General features: G+C 43.8%; 2 protein-coding genes and 3 long non-coding RNA genes across 5 annotated transcripts in view; 2 read left to right on the top strand and 3 right to left on the bottom strand.

Annotated features, from left to right (window-relative positions):
- LOC148158002 (uncharacterized) overlaps positions 1-10,386 on the bottom strand; it is a 277,765-nt gene that overhangs the window by 12,853 nt on the left and 254,526 nt on the right. The gene's annotated exons all lie outside the window — the stretch shown is intronic.
- LOC106930933 (uncharacterized) overlaps positions 1-10,386 on the top strand; it is an 83,676-nt gene that overhangs the window by 27,152 nt on the left and 46,138 nt on the right. The gene's annotated exons all lie outside the window — the stretch shown is intronic.
- Positions 1-10,386, top strand: part of LOC106911543 (GTPase IMAP family member 8-like) — an 83,556-nt gene that overhangs the window by 64,160 nt on the left and 9,010 nt on the right. The gene's annotated exons all lie outside the window — the stretch shown is intronic.
- On the bottom strand, positions 518-1,150 carry LOC148158007 (uncharacterized). Its single transcript, XR_015764101.1, has 3 exons — positions 1,013-1,150; positions 702-913; positions 518-630 (listed from the first exon to the last, which is right to left on the bottom strand). It is a non-coding gene; the product is annotated as an uncharacterized LOC148158007 (long non-coding RNA).
- On the bottom strand, positions 5,380-6,192 carry LOC148158006 (uncharacterized). Its single transcript, XR_015764102.1, has 3 exons — positions 6,036-6,192; positions 5,725-5,936; positions 5,380-5,653 (listed from the first exon to the last, which is right to left on the bottom strand). It is a non-coding gene; the product is annotated as an uncharacterized LOC148158006 (long non-coding RNA).

Below are 10,386 nucleotides of genomic sequence, written 5' to 3'. Positions count from 1 at the left end.
TGATACTCTGATGTCCCATTCTCCTGAAGGCAGCACAGAGCTGCACCACCAGAAACCGACAGAAACACTGAAGAGAAGAGCTGTGATTAATGTAGTTACAGTTCTATCCATGTTTTAATGCTGCAGAGCTCAGTCGGTTTGCAAATAGATCAAAGTTTAACTGGCATGTTGAACATCTTTTATCCGATCATTTTGTGTAATATTTAACAACTAGAAAATGGCAAAGAACAAGAATATTTTTTCCACTCTGATTGGCTGCTGTTAGGCCTATCGATTTTAACTTGAATGTTCATTCATTGCATTTTTTGTAAACACCTGTGAAAATAATTTCTATTCCCATGGCTTTTTTGTTCTCTGGGAAATTATTATTGATGATAAATACAGAAACAAGCATAAAAATCAAAACATCTACAATAATAATAGTAATATTAATAATAAAATAATAGTCAGTGCAAAGTAGCCTACAAATTCTTTGGTGGGGAGGGTGAGGGTGCTATGTTCGGCTTTAACCTTCTGACCCACATGCAAAATCAACAAGCAGAGTAAGGTAAGATTCTTTATTCTCTTTTAGTCAACAGACAAATCTTCTTAGTCCTCTGAGGGGCGGTAGTGTCAAACAATCGGAGGTGCCTGGAATGAGAGCGGGATTACTGGTGGCTCAAAAAAATGGATGTTCAGCGATGCACAGAGAAAAGGCTTACTTTAGAATGGCTATGGTTGAGGCATGGGGAATTGCCAAGGTCCAGTGTGGAGATAGGTCACAGAGGTTCCTGAGAGGAGTGAGGATGGTAATGATTGGAGCCGGAGAACTGGTGGAGAGGTGTGGAGGGAACAGCGGGCAGGCAGACTTGGAGGGAAATCCTCAGGAGGAGAGAACGAAGGAACTTGGTCCAGAGAAAATCCAGAGACTGACCTAGAGGCAGGCAAACACAGGGACTTGAAACCACTGGTAAAGTACTGCAGAGACAGATCAAATCAACTAGTAATCACAAGAAACGGCTAGAAAGACTACCGGTGCACGTTAATCATCCAGCACTGAGTGAATGTTCTGCTGCTCCTTTATCCCCAACACTGATGAGGCAGATGAGATCCACCTGCGTAGGCTGCCCAGGTTCTCCACCAAGATCCTCGCTGGAACAGATGCCTCACTCACACACACACACACAGGAACCCTGACACTACCCCCCTTTTAATGACCGCCTCCAGGCGGTCCAGATGAAGATGACTGATGCGAAGCTTCAAAATCTCTAATAAGATCAGGGTCCAGGATGAAAGAACGGGGAACCCATGACCGTTCCTCTGGTCCATAACCCCGCCAATCCACAAGATACTGGAACCCTCTTCCCCGGCGACGAATAGCCAGAATCTTTGTGACGTCATAAGCAGGGTGACCATCAATTTCCCGGGGGGGTGGTGGGGGTCTGGAAGGAGGGCAGAAAGGACTGGAACGGACTGGTTTAATAAGAGAAACATGAAACACTGGGTGGATCTTTAACCCATCAGGAAGCCTGAGGCGTACAGCTGAAGGACTGAGAACAGAGGTTATTTCAAAGGGACCAATAAAGCGAGGGGAAAGCTTACGATTGGATGCTTTGATATTGATGTCACGAGTGGATAACCAGACCTCTTGTCCAGGTGAATACGACGGTGCAGGGGTTCTCTTACGATCAGCCCATCTGCGGTTTGCCTCGGCTGTCCGGTTGAGAGCAGCCCTGGTCTGAGCCCAGATGCGTCTGCAACGGCGGAGGTGATGGTGGACAGAGGTGACGGATATTTGTTGCTCGTCTGATGGAAACAGAGGAGGCTGATAACCAAGAGAGGACTCGAAAGGTGATAGGCCAGTGGCTGTTGAGGTGTGGCTGTTGTGGGCATACTCCACCCAAGGCAAGTGCACACTCCAGGATGAAGGATGTGACGAGCAGAGACAACGAAGGGTAGCTTCAAGCTCCTGGTTCAGACGCTCAGTCTGACCATTAGTTTGGGGATGAAACCCAGAACTGAGGGTTACCTTAGCTCCAAGTGCCGAGCCAAACTCCTTCCAAACTCTAGAAACAAACTGTGGACCTCTGTCCGACAGAATCTCTGAGGGGATGCCATGCAGACGAAACACATGTTTAGTTAGAAGGTGGGCAGTTTGGATGGCAGTGGGAAGTTTACGTAAGGGAACTAGATGGCAGGCCTTAGAGAAGCGGTCAATGATAGAGAGAATGGTGGTGAAACCCTGTGAAGGTGGTAGTCCAGTAACAAAGTCTAAAGCTATATGCGACCACGGACGATTGGGAACTGGAAGAGGTTGAAGTAACCCACTAGGGGGTTGATTGCGAGTTTTATTGCGAGCACAAATGGGACAGGCAAGCACATAGTCCTTGACATCTCTATACAAAGATGGCCACCAAAAGTTTCGTCTGATTAACGAGACTGTTCTGTTAATGCCAGGATGACAAGAAAATTTTGCAGTATGGGCCCAATGAATGAGACGAGCTCTAACGGATGAAGGAACGTACAGATGGTTGGGTGGTGTATTAATGGGACTGGGTTCAGTCTGTTGAGCAGCCAGAACCTGGTCTCTAACCCTCCAAGAAAGAGTTCCGATAATAATTGATGGTGGAATGATTGTGGTTTCAGGCATGTCATGATCAGGAGAAAACTGTCTCGAAAGTGCATCTGGCTTGGTGTTCTTTGATCCAGGTCTGTAAGAAATGGTAAAATTGAACCTGGAGAAAAAGAGGGACCAGCGAGACTGTCTAGGATTTAATCTCTTGGCCTGTTGAAGGTAGGCTAGATTCTTGTGATCTGTCCAGACAACAATGGGATGCTCAGCCCCCTCTAACCAGTGACGCCATTCATCAAAAGCCATCTTTATTGCCAGGAGCTCTCTATCACCTACATCATAGTTTCTCTCCGCTGGTGAGAGACGACGGGAGAAGAATGCACAGGGGTGCAATTTGTCATCAATGGAAGAAATCTGTGACAGAACTGCCCCTACTCCTGAATCAGAGGCATCCACTTCAACAATAAACTGTCTAAATGGGTCTGGTTGAATGAGGATGGGTACATTGGCAAACCTCCTCTTCAAATCTATGAAACTTTGTTCAGCTTCAGGTGACCAACTGAAACTAGCCTTGGTGGAAGTGAGGCGGGTAAGGGGAAGAACAGTTTGGCTATAGTTTTTAATGAAACGACGGTAGAAATTTGCAAACCCCAGAAAACGTTGAAGCTGCTTGCGAGACGTGGGAGTAGGCCAGTCCAAGACTGCTTGAACCTTTGCTGGATCTGTCTTCACCTGCCCGCTTCCCAAAACATAACCAAGGAATGTTACTGAAGAGGCATGGAATTCACATTTCTCCGCCTTGATGAACAGCCGATTCTCCAAAAGACGCTGGAGGACCAGGCGGACATGTATCTTGTGTTCCTCTAAAGATCTTGAAAAAATGAGAATGTCGTCAAGATAAACAAAGACAAACTGATTAAGATAGTCCCTGAGGACATCATTGACTAGCGATTGGAACACTGCAGGTGCATTCATGAGGCCAAAGGGCATAACCAAATACTCAAAATGGCCAAGAGGTGTCCTGAATGCTGTTTTCCACTCGTCTCCCTCCCGGATTCTGATCAAGTGGTAAGCATTACGGAGGTCGAGTTTTGTAAAAAGGGTGGCTCCCTGAACGAGTTCAAAAGCTGAGGCAAGTAATGGCAGTGGGTATTTATTCTTTACAGAGATTTGGTTTAAGGCTCTGTAGTCAATACATGGTCTGAGTGTTCCATCCTTCTTACCAACGAAGAAAAACCCGGCTCCCAAAGGTGAAGTGGATGAACGGATGATGCCAGCAGCAAGGGACTCACTGATGTATTTCTCCATGCTCTCCCTCTCCGGTTTGGATATGCTGTACAAACGGCTGGTAGGTAGTGGTGCTCCTGGAAGTAGGTCAATGGCACAATCGTATGGACGGTGAGGAGGAAGAGAGAGAGCTTTTGACTTACTGAAAACCATGCGAAGGTCATGGTATTCAGATGGTACACTGGCCAAGTCCGCTGGAGAGGGTTCATCTGCAGGCTGAGAAACTACTGAGGGAAGAGCAGAGTGAAGACACGATGACAGACAGTATGTGCTCCAGGACTCTACCCGACTGTTCCTCCAATCAAGGTGAGGATTATGACGGAGAAGCCATGGATAGCCTAGAACCACTGGAGACTGGGGAGAAGGGAATACAAAAAAGGTGATTTCCTCACGATGATTTCCTGAAACCAAAAGCTCAATGGGAATTGTGCGATGAGTTATGACAGGTAAGGCTTTACCATTAAGTGCAGAAACCAAGACTGGGGCTGGAAGAGGAACAGAGGGTATCTGGAGTTGATTTACAAGGTTATCATCAATAAGGTTCTGTTCACAACCAGAATCTATTAAAACGAATGTCTGAAAGGACTGATTACCTGTAATCAGTGAACCTGGTAGAGTTAAACGGGAGGCTTTCTTAGAGTGGCCCACCACTTCTCCCGTAGCTAATGATGGGCCTTGTCTTTTGGCAGGTTCTTACAGTTAGCAATGTAGTGCCCTGTTTGACCACAGTAAAGGCACGCGCCAGACCTCATGCGACGCTGTCGTTCTTCAGGAGTTAGTCTGGTTCTTCCTATTTGCATAGGTTCCTCTGGGGATTGATCTGTGGGGGCAAAATTGAATTCCACTCTGTTTGGGCATATACTCAGTTCTCTCTTAGAACGGGTCCTGTCTCTGACCCTATTGTCAATCCTGATAGCCATAGAGATTAGATCCTCTAATGAGCCTGGTTCATCTCTGTAAGCCAGTTCATCTTTAATGTTCTCGTTCAGAGCTTGTAGAAAAGCTCCCTTCAATGCCTCTGTGTTCCAACCAGAAGAGGCTGCCAGGGTTCTAAAGTCAATAGCAAAATCTGCTACAGCTTGACGACCCTGCTTCAAATTCCACAGCTTGCGGGTGATATCAGAACGTGATTCAGTATACCCAAATGTCTGTTTAAATGTGGACACAAACGAGTCATAAGTTCCCTGAAAAACGACTTGCTGTCCAAAATTAGCCTCCGCCCATCTTAGCGCTCTTCCCCTTAACAAACCAATAACGTACGAAATCTTTGCTGCATCTGTTTGAAAGCTTTGGGGTGAAAAAGAAAAAACTAGAGAGCATTGCAATAAAAAACCCCCACATTTACCTATCTCACCCGAATAGGGCTCAGGTGTGGGTGGGGAGACCTCTCTGAGACGAACGGACGCTGGAGGACTTTGTGCAGGACTGGTGGAAGCACTGGCCTGAGGGGGGAGTGAATCTGCAGCAGGAGGTGGCCCTACAGCGGGAGGAGGACTAGCAGAAACAAGCTTTTGGTGAAGCTCCTTAAGCATTCCTGCAAATTGATCTAAACGCTGATTAGTATTCGTCTGTTGATCATATAAAGAATGCAGCATAGAGTCATGACGGACCAGTACAGCATGATCTAAATTGGGGTCAGGAGTTGATTCTGCTGGGTCAATTCGGCTGGATGATTCTGCCATGTTCGGCTTTAACCTTCTGACCCACATGCAAAATCAACAAGCAGAGTAAGGTAAGATTCTTTATTCTCTTTTAGTCAACAGACAAATCTTCTTAGTCCTCTGAGGGGCGGTAGTGTCAAACAATCGGAGGTGCCTGGAATGAGAGCGGGATTACTGGTGGCTCAAAAAAATGGATGTTCAGCGATGCACAGAGAAAAGGCTTACTTTAGAATGGCTATGGTTGAGGCATGGGGAATTGCCAAGGTCCAGTGTGGAGATAGGTCACAGAGGTTCCTGAGAGGAGTGAGGATGGTAATGATTGGAGCCGGAGAACTGGTGGAGAGGTGTGGAGGGAACAGCGGGCAGGCAGACTTGGAGGGAAATCCTCAGGAGGAGAGAACGAAGGAACTTGGTCCAGAGAAAATCCAGAGACTGACCTAGAGGCAGGCAAACACAGGGACTTGAAACCACTGGTAAAGTACTGCAGAGACAGATCAAATCAACTAGTAATCACAAGAAACGGCTAGAAAGACTACCGGTGCACGTTAATCATCCAGCACTGAGTGAATGTTCTGCTGCTCCTTTATCCCCAACACTGATGAGGCAGATGAGATCCACCTGCGTAGGCTGCCCAGGTTCTCCACCAAGATCCTCGCTGGAACAGATGCCTCACTCACACACACACACACAGGAACCCTGACAGAGGGACCTGGATAAGGGCTGGGGGCGCTGGCCCGAAAAAGGTTGAGAAACACAGGTTTAGTTGGTAATGTTGCATGTTCTAAATTACTTGCAAAAACATTGACTGAAAGGACTCTTATTTAATGTTGAGGGATTTTTGCCTGTAAGGCAGACCTTTAGGGCACAGACATTTTACATTTTGTTTTGTTTACTTTAGTACATGTTTTTAGCTTGTTAATTGTATTGTTAGAAGCAATTGTTTACACTATTCAAAGACACTTTTTATTAAACTGTGGTGATAGCAACGGTATAGTTCATTTCTGTCACCACTATACGTTTCAGGCTCAGGACTTTTTTTTACTTGAAGCCTTGTATAATATTCAAAACAAATAGTTACCACCTTCTCTGATTCTCTTTTCCCAATCTACTTCCAAAATCTGGCTCAGTCTGCAAATCTGAGGTCAGACTAGTTTCACTCTGGCAGTTCCATAGTTTTCTGCAAATGTTTGACATGCACAAAATGCTTGAACCACATGTGAAATTCTTGGGATTTTTCTGTAAAGGTAGTTATATACTTCTAGTTCAAATTTTAGTTTTAGTTTAAAACACTTAAGTACACCAAAATTATCTTGTGTGTTGTTCAGGTTCTTGCTAAATCAGTCAGGCCTGCAAGTGAAGATTCACAAATCACTGTACATAGTAATTACATATATGGAGATAAAATACTGAAACTGTTAATCTTATTTGACATAATTAAAACAAAATGTGTTCTTGTTGAAATGGATAATGTTGTGTACATATCATTGCCAAACCTTGAAGATTTGGACTAGGACTTTATCAAGTCAAGTCAAATGTTTCCTTGTTTCAGTTTGTTTTTATTTAGCACATGTGATCTTGAATATGTAAATTTATTTAAACTGTAAACTAAATGTGTATAGTGAAGTACTTATTCTGCCATATTAAATGTACATAAGAGTCAATGGCTTAATCTTATTCTGTATTTGGATCAAGATATTCTAAAATTCATTTTGTGGTAATGAGTAACAAGTAGCATATACCAAAGTTTAAGTATAAGCTTTAGAATTAAAGTGCAAGTATTAGTCTTTATATATTTTTCAGCAAAAGCCAAGTATACGCTGTAAAATGTGGATCTGGGCTGTAATTCATTTTGTGGAGTTATTTACATTAATCTCAATTATTTTGGTTTATGACAACTTTGTGTTGAATTAACTTAAAAGTTAAAATTTTTAACTTAAGGAACTTTTTCCTTTGACTTTACTTGAAACAATTGAATTCAATGTTGCGTTCATATCATCTGACGTCATAACACAAGCATCGCCAAGGACACATCCTGTACCAACTGGGCTGCTGTGGTGGTGCAGGGGTAGAGCACAACCCCTAAGATGGCCTTAGTCCTCCATGTGGCCTTTGCAGGTTTGATTCCTGGCCTGATGAACTTTGCTGCATGTCTTCCCCCTCTGTCATTACCCACTTTCCAAGGGTGTTGTTACGGCCCTGGGCCTTGTGGGCATTGGTTGCAGGTCTTGTTGTCCATCTTTGTGCTCCTCTCCTTAACAGGTGCTGCTGATTTGTTAATTTGGAGCGCAGAGTACTTGAACCTGGCTGTCTCCGTCTTCTGGGTCGCCTTCGGCGTCCACTTGACGCTTGTGGTGTTTTGTTGCCAGGCCTCAGCTCCCCTCCTTTTGCACTTTTGAGTTTGTCTTTGTTTTGGTACCTCAACAGGAGTGAGAATCGTCAAACTCTTGAAGCAAAACTTTCAGCTCCGGTGTTGGTCTTCCTTTAGTTATTACTCATGCTTCAATTGAAAATCCACTTTAGAAAACCGTTTAAGTGTAGAAATGTAGTCTTTCATGTTTGTGTCGGAAGAGAGGAGAAAACAAATATATACCTGTACTTTACTTATTTACTGTATGGCTAGCTCCATGGCTAGCTCACTGTGTCTTACTCTACAGTTGTGCAATCACAATATCTGGGATCATGAGCGCCCCCTGCCATGAGGCAAGAGAACTGCCTGCCTCACCTCTGCCGTTTCTGATCGCTCCTCCGCACACAAAACATGATACAAACACAGTTGGTGACAAAAAGACACTGTACATTATATACATAAGCGAAATTATGGAAAATCAGTCCATTCATTAAATGTTTTTTAGCCATTTTATTACCGGCGTACAGACAGGACGAACTTGCCCCCATAGAATGGCAGCCAGTACAGTTCGCGAGAGGTTGCGCAATACCAGGTGAGGCTCAGCTCGCTGCTGCCTCACCGGCTTCGCTTCTGAGCATTTGAATGGGAAAATGCGAAAATCCAGCAATTTTGAAGACAAAAATAATCATAATTGGTTAAGCTAAGTAAAAAATAGATACTTTATAGTACAAACCACAGGGTGAAAATAGCAATATAAATGGTTTTATTCTTATATATTATTTTTCCATGATGACAGGTGAGGCTCTGCCTCACCTGACCGCACGTCACTGTGTGTGTGTGTGTGTGTGTGTATATATATATATATATATATATATATTAGGGGCGCCGTGCATTTCACACCTAGGCCTTCAGTAGTGCTCTGTCTGAATCGATCCAACCCTCAATAGCTATTTTATGGCTATAAAACGTCTACTGCAGGTGCGACACACATAAAAAAGCATAAAATAACCTGATAAAATTGTAATATTATGTAGGAATATAGCAACATTTTACTCACCAAAAATACTGATTATTTGTACACAAAATCCATCTGACAAACCGCTACCGCAAGCTTGTCAACCAGCTGGAAACTTCATTCTGGGTCAAAATGTTTTTAACACCAACAGAAGAACAGCTCAGAGTGAAGCGAGGCAGCAGGAAGTGTTCGGCAGACGAGTCACAGTGGTTGATACTCCAGGATGGTGGTGGCATTATTTTAGAGAAACCACCCCAAAATTGGATCAGATAGAAATCCAGAACAGTGTCCATCTGTGTCCCCCAGGACCTCATGTCTTTCTTCTGGTTATTCCTGTTTATTTACATTTATCTCAGCTTGTCAAATCATCCCTAGAGCAAAACTTGAAGCTTTTCAATGCAGATGTTTTCAGTCACACCATCGTGTTGTTCACTGCAGTCGCTCCATGTAGTGCAGGGGTGTCAAACTCCAGTCCTCAAGGGCCGCTGTCCTGCAATGTTTAGATGTGCCACAGGTAAAAAACAGTGGAATGAAATGGCTTAATTACCTCCTCCCTGTGTAGATCGGTTCTCCTGAGCCTTGCTAATGACCTAATTATTCTTTTCAGGTGTGGTGCAGCAGAGGCACATCTAAAAGTTGCAGGACAGCGGCCCTTGAGGACTGGAGTTTGACACCCCTGAGTAGTGAAACAAAGTTACAATCCAAAATCAAAACAAGTCCAACCCTGCAGTGGATTCTTCATCAATGTCAGAACAGGAAACATTTTCTCAACATCAGTACCACTGAAGATAGAGATCAAGTCAAGGATCACAAAGACTTGATGAAGCACAAAAACAAAGACAAAAACTCAGAGCCCTGATTGAAGGTAGCAAACCTACCTACCTACCTACCTACATACATACATACATACAACTGTATTTATTCCAAAAAAAGGCAACTTAGCTCTCTGTTCTACACCCCCACCCAGAATCACCCCCCACGCCCTCAAAAAAATGTGACTCGTCAGACGAAGCTCTTTGGCTTCTGGCCAAATTTATAAGTCAAATGGCTCAAGGACAATAGGAGTTTGAGTAACAATTATGTTTTTTGTTCAGGAGCAACTAGGTGCTGTGAGGGGCATTAACAAGAACTAAGCACAAAGAACATGATTATGCTCACTCAGTATGGATTTATTTCTTGAATCCATACTGATCCATTGAATCCATCCATCCATCCATCCAAAGGGACACCTGTAGCACCATATGTGATAAAACCAGGGCCATGATTGCACACCGGCCTGGGGAAAAAATAAAAAATATAAAGACATAACCGGTCCTTCCTACTCAAACGTTAAACCAGTCCACCAGTAATTATCTCTGTCTAGTGAATTAATTGATCTGGGCCTGTGTGTTTTTGAGCTCTGCCTTTTGTGTTTCTCAAAATCAGGACAAAATTAACATTTGACATTGCTTATTGTTTCAGTATCGTTCATATTTGCATCTCAAGACATAAGAAAATAGACTTTTCCTTGCAGCCCTAACCAACA

This window comes from Poecilia mexicana, unplaced genomic scaffold, assembly GCF_051168715.1.
Source record: "Poecilia mexicana isolate PSO_F unplaced genomic scaffold, ASM5116871v1 scaffold_8, whole genome shotgun sequence".
Lineage (NCBI taxonomy): Eukaryota > Metazoa > Chordata > Actinopteri > Cyprinodontiformes > Poeciliidae > Poecilia > Poecilia mexicana.
The sequence above is the reverse complement of the archived record's forward strand: the minus strand, read 5'-3'. Positions and strand labels throughout refer to the sequence as shown.